The 6457-nt window shown below is 38.4% G+C and overlaps 1 long non-coding RNA gene across 1 annotated transcript; it reads left to right on the forward strand.

Annotated features, from left to right (window-relative positions):
* Positions 1-480: 480 nt before the first annotated feature.
* LOC115589891 (uncharacterized) lies at positions 481-1007 on the forward strand. Its single transcript, XR_003985628.1, has 3 exons — positions 481-565; positions 678-820; positions 930-1007. It is a non-coding gene; the product is annotated as an uncharacterized LOC115589891 (long non-coding RNA).
* The last annotated feature ends 5450 nt before the right edge of the window (positions 1008-6457 follow it).

Raw genomic sequence — 6457 nt, forward strand, 5'->3', positions numbered from 1 at the left:
CATGATTATGTACAGCATGTTTTTTAAATATTTACTTTTCTTCAGGTTCAAATGTTGTCTCCACACCGGTCATAACTTTAACGGGAATTGATGAAGCCATCCGTGGACTGGTTCTACAGTGTGAGTCTACAGGCTGGTATCCAGAACCTGAGGTGTTCTGGCTGGACGGTGAGGGAAACCTCCTCTCTGCTGGACCTACAGAGACAGTCAGAGGTCCTGATGACCTCTATACTGTCAGCAGCAGAGTGACTGTGGAGAAGAGACACAGCAACAGCTTCACCTGTAGAGTCCAACAGAACAGCACCAACCAGACCAGAGAGACACACATACATGTTCCAGGTAATTATAACATTGAAATTGAATGATGTGATCACAGACATACCTTCAAAAAGCTCCAGTCCAGTTTTCTATAACTGCCAAGTTATTCTGTGTTTTATAATTTCAGATGAATTCTTTGAGGTTCAGTCCAACCCTTCAATCATTGTTGGTTTGGTTGTTAGTTTGGTTGTTTGCATCCTGGTTAATCTGCTGCTTGTCTTTTTTGTTTCGAGACAAAACAAAATCAGTGAGTCACAAATGACCCTTATAATAATAATAATAATGAAACGTCTCATATGCTGCTTTACCTTTGTATTAAGCATGTAATTATTCTTTAAACTTGACTTCTGTTTTTAAAGGACAGAAGCCCTGCTCTCAAAGAAGCAAAACTGAATACAAGTTTGAAACTGAAGAAAACAGAGAGGGAGAGGAGCTCATGACAGGTGAAACAGTACAAATGAAGGAATGGAACCAGGGAAACTTTGCAAAAATTAGAGTTGAGGTACATTTAATGATTCTCTTTTTCATTCTGTGTCATTGTGTTGTATTGTCAATTAACTGGCCTGAATAAAATTTTGTCTTGCGTTGTGTCTCTGTATATCTCTCTAAAGGAGCTGCATCGGAGGAGGGAGGAATCTGAAAATAAAGTGAAGATCTTGAGAGAACAGCTGGAAACCATCAAAAATGAGGTTCATCCTCAGTTTCATCATATCAGACAGTGACCTTAGTTTGAAATCACATTTTTAAGGCCAGCGGTATTTTAGACATGGTCAAATTTGCTTTGTTTGAGTAAGTGAATGGCAGAATAAGTCATTCCGAGACCAGGTCTGAATGCCAAGTCACAGATGTCAGTGTGTATTCAAAATGTCAATAACGGAACATGTCTCTCATTGTGTCTTTTAACCATCTCCTCTTCCTTCCAGATTGTAATGAAACAAGCTGAATTGCAGCAGCTATGTGAAGAGAAGGAAAAGAAGGAGAAGAACCTGCAGACTTTGAAGGAAGAGCTGGAGAACAAGAACAAAGAGGTTCATGCCTTCACCTTTCTGTATTTATGGCATCACAGCCCAGGCTTAACCCTAACCCTACACAAAGAAGGAGAACACACAGAGTTTAAAGTGCAGCCTGTCTCTAACTGCAACACGTTACAGTCTGAGTCAGTCTGAGCCTGTAGGTAAAATTCAGGGGGGAAAAAACATTGAGAAGCACTAACAGAGTCAAGATTTATCACCTGTGTGGTTTAAAGAACACTAAATAAGATCCACCAAAACTACATTTTCATTTTGTTAGTAATGTAACTGTAATTACTCTCATGCATTAAAGTGGTACTCATATGTCTCTGTGTATCCTTCCCATTCCTCCCAGTCAGAGACAAATCAAAGCATCCGAGGGAGCATAGCCTTGTTTATAATGGTAAGTAACATGTACAAAAATACATGAGGTTGGCTAATATAAAGATAACAGATTCATCTGAAAAAACACAACAACACAATGTACGTCCAGGTCCTTTGATATTATTTATGAATTGTAGATTGTGAGTCAGAAGAAATGCAGACAGACAGCATATCAATTATGTCACATGTCTTCATACAATCCAGGGCCCCAGCAAGGAGGACAAGGAGAAGAAGGACATTGAAAATGAAGTGGAGACATTAAAGAAGAAGCTGGACACTAAAACCAAAGAGGTGTCTATTATTTTATTTTTCTTATCTTTTTCTCAAAACATTTGTTTCCTGCTTTAAGAAGACTTGAGACTAGAGTGATTTGAGCGCTGCAATCTAAATAGCAGGTGCACTTTGAAACACCCACAGTGCTCCTAACACAATAATCTAACATAACATTTTTATGTGCCTTTTACGACCACGTTGAAGATACTTCAATGGCTCCGAGAGGGCTAAGTCACTGCTTAAAAGATGTTTTTGGGAGACTACTGTTTTCTGACAGTCATTGATGTTGAACCAATGAACAAGGGGTTACTTTAGAAATGTCGCCTGTTGGTAACAGCTGAAACTAGACACACAAATAAAGTCACTACAAAGGCTTGACTGTTGTAACTGTTGTAGTACGTTATTTCAAGTTTGCACAAATAAAGAAAAAAAGTCTCTTTTATTGTCTCTCATCCTCTGTTATCTCCTAGTTTGAAGACAAACAAGCTGAAGTCGAGTGGCTCCAGCATGAGATTCATAGGATGGAGACCAACCTGCAGCTGGAGGTTCTCCCTTTAAACCTGACTTTGCTGTATATGTTGAGATTTCTATTATTTTAAGGTGGAGCTTGTCAATGTACTTTTAAAGTTAAGTTTTGAGGGGGTTCACTGTAGATATGGAAATCATCAAATACTTCGCTGATTTGAATTGTTTCATTCAGTTCAAAGATTCCGAGCCACTGAGAATGTAGATAGTTTACTTTTTCTGGAAAGCTAAATGGTTGCATCATCACAAAAAACACTTCAGTGTGTACAACCTCAATTGAACCATTCACCATTGAACCATTAAATTGTCTCTACTTCAGTAGCACATCCAGGAGCAAATTAGCAAAGAGTGGATTGCAGCTGCTGACAGCTGATGACTTGCACTTCATCTCGGGTCAGATTTACATCAGTTACCACTAAGTCTCTGAACACTCTACAAATGTTCGCTCTCACTGCATTGTTAATGATGTTTTTTGTGAAATGGACTTTGCATTAGTGGGGGGTTAATTTTGCCCCATGTGAACTATATATGTATACTATGGGCAAAAAACACCAAGGCACCACACTATTTTCTTGACATTGCAATTAGTGGAACATTTTACTACTTATAGGTGCTTTGAGAATTTGTATGCAGGTTTAGTGACTGGAAATGCTGCGCAGTACTTTTTTTGCAATGTGTGTATGGACTCATCCACATGTGTTTAAATATGTTATTTTGCCAAAAATGACACATATGAACACATGTGGATGAGTCCATTTATTTATAAATTAACAGCTCTATGGCAGTACAAGAGGTTCAAGCTCCACCGGAAATCTCTCAGATTAATTCATATTTGTAATGGTTTAGATAATGACTATTCAAATATCTCTACAATCATCAATCTCTGTTTCTTACCAGTCAGGAAGAAGTCAAATTCCTCCAGTCCAGTCATCCTCCTCTCGGGTAAGTACAATTTATACACTGCAGTTTTCTGATGTAAAACACTAAAGATTCAGCAGAGTAAATACACAAGACAAACACAAACAGAATTGTACAACACTGAACAACACTGGCTTTAGCTTGCTGTAGAATGACTAGTAGTTGCTAGAGGATAGGGATCGAGGACAGAGATGGAGGGTGTTACGTTTGACCTTACTGACATCATTTGGTAAAGGAATCACTTTTATTTCATTAGTTTTACTGGTGATACTCAACATGTGTCATGTTGTTGCATGTTCAATGTCATCCTCTGATAAGAACTTGTCTCATCTCTCGTCCGCTTTCTGTTGAAGTGGCCGTCAGTTTCCAGGCAGGCGCTCCGGGAGGAGCAGCAGAGGAGGGAAGACGCAGAGAACAAAGTTCAGATTCTGGGGCAGAATCTTCAGATGAAGATCTGGGAGGTTCTGATTTGTATTCTTCATAGAACATTTCTCTTTAGCCACCTGCTTGTTTCTTTTGAGTATATGGATGTATTTACTTTTCATTTCCCTTTTGTTTATATTTTCAATGTCATTTTGTTTTGTTTCCAGCTACCTATAGTTTTGGCTTTCAAAGATAAACTTTTGTCTTCTTGCATTTTAACTTAACTTTCTATTCCTTCTGAAAACCTCTGATTAATGATGATGAATTTTCTTTCATAGTTTCATCATGGTATACTTAGCTGGGTGCAAGTCAGAGCAGAGTTCATAATGACTTGAGTCCTTTTCCAGACCAAAACAAAGCAGTCTCTTTAGGACAATCATATGTTCATTTTGGATTTAATGGTTCAAGTCAAGTCATCCTGTGGGACCAGGGGACCAACTCTAGTTTCTATGTGCCTTCAAATGCAGAATGAGTGAGAGCTTGAAGTGGAGTTGAGTATTTACCTTGGCTGCCAAGTCTATCAAAAGAACATTCTTTCTGTGTCTCTTTTTATTCCCAGTTGGTAGGAAGTCAAGCTGACACCATCATGCAGCTCCTGCAAGAGAGACAGAAAAGACAGAGAGCTCAGAGGGAAGTGGACACCCTGAAGAACCAGTCGAACTCCAACATTAATGAGGTTAATCTGATCATTATATATTCCATGTCCTCAGTTCTTAAATGTGCCACAGCTGCACTTGTTCCACCTTGAACTTTTTGAACTTGTTCAACAACAAATATCAAGCAAGTGTGCAGACAAAGCAGATCATACTGAAAGCAAAAGAGTCAAGAGCAAAACACGAACCACACGTCATGTTAAACATCACGTCCAATACATACAAGGTACATTTTCTCAACTGTTGTGTATTGGCTGAGATAAGATAAACCATATCTATAAAGTTGAAACAATGCAAAAAAATGCTTATAAAAATAATAAACTGACATTATAATTAAACATTCAGACAATAAACGTGTCATTCCATCTCCCCTGTAGTATTGCATTCACGTCACAACACAGATAATCATCTGCCCACTCAAGTGGTTGCCAGTTCAGTAGGGAGCATTTATACATGTGTGCTAGTGTGTCTGCATTGCTGGCAGTCGTGAGCAGATTTCCAGCTGTACCTTCCCCTTAAACAAACCTACGTATTCAGCTCACAGCTGTGTCTCTGGGCTAGAGAGAGTGGACAGGCAGGGTGTCTTTAGGGAGGGCACAGTGAGCTTAAACCCGCTTGGATTTAGCAAGGCAGCGTTTGCCACTAGGTTGCTTGTACAGGCTCTGTAAATGTACAATTAAAACAAATACAATTAAACACAACTGTTGACATACATATGGAGACTACATCTTTTCGTGTTTGGTGTTAATATTACCCCTTTTTATGCAGCTTGAAAAAAGATCTCTTATCTTCTGTTTTCATCTTCTCTCTACTTTCAGGTGGACAAGCGTTTAGCTGATGTTGAGAAGCTAATAGAGGAGAAGCTGAGCCTGCAAATGGAGCTGGAGAAAAAGAAAAAAGAGGTTTATCTTTTAATTAAATAGTTTTTTTGACTCCACCCACACAGTACAGGATGTTAGTTACTAGCTTAAACTGAAATAACATTTGCTTCATTTATACTAACATTATTCAAATGTGTAAGTACATTAGCCATACAGTACATATTATTATATTTGTTTTTTACTCCAACCTCAAAATGTTAAATTAAATTGTATTGTACCTAATGTGACATGTCAGTATATCAGAGGTATATGTCTTTTCTGTCTGATTCTGACAAACTGGTGTATTCGGTCAGTCAGTTCTGAGAGGAAATAAACAGAACAAAGAAAATTAACGTTCAACTGTCTGCTGAAATCATATGTCTGTCTGTCTTTCTGACGGTCTGACTGTCTGTCTGTTAGCTGGAGGACAAAGCAGAAACAGTTAACATGAAGTGGAAACAGACCAATAAAGAGCTGAAGGAGGCAAATCATCAACTGAAGAGCAAGGATGAAGAGATCAGCCAGCTTAAGAGACAGGTACACAAACACACACACGCACACACACACGTTTATGCAGCTGACCTTGTTAGGTCCTTGTATTGAAGATCCTCAGTATAGTAAAAACTTGAACAGAGATTTCTTCATATGATCCTGATCATCACTCCTGAGGATGCATTCATATGTTAATGTGATATTTATATTTATTTAATGACATTCAATGTATTTCTCCATCTCTCCTCCTCCTAGTTGGAGAAACTCATCTGGGAGGAGAAGAAGAAGGTAGTAAAAGCCGACAAAGAGCCGGAGCAGCAGAAGAGAAAAAACACAGAGGTTCATTTTTTCCCTCAAATCAGTTTTTTTAAAATCTATATCTGATGTCATTACCATGACAACCAGACTGCCATTCTGGCACGATCAACATCACTAGCATAGATATTAGCAAGGAAATTAGAAGTGATAGTGATAGCTTCACATACTTTGGGTGTGGCTGTTTTTTTTTATTTCTTTTTTCATTTACCTTGTCCAATTGTATCAGGGTTAAGCAGGATTTGATCTTAACTGGTCCTGAGCTTCTTAACTAGATTGTTTTAAC

The sequence above is a fragment of the Sparus aurata genome, chromosome 10 (genome assembly GCF_900880675.1).
Source record: "Sparus aurata chromosome 10, fSpaAur1.1, whole genome shotgun sequence".
In the NCBI taxonomy this organism is placed as follows: domain Eukaryota; kingdom Metazoa; phylum Chordata; class Actinopteri; order Spariformes; family Sparidae; genus Sparus; species Sparus aurata.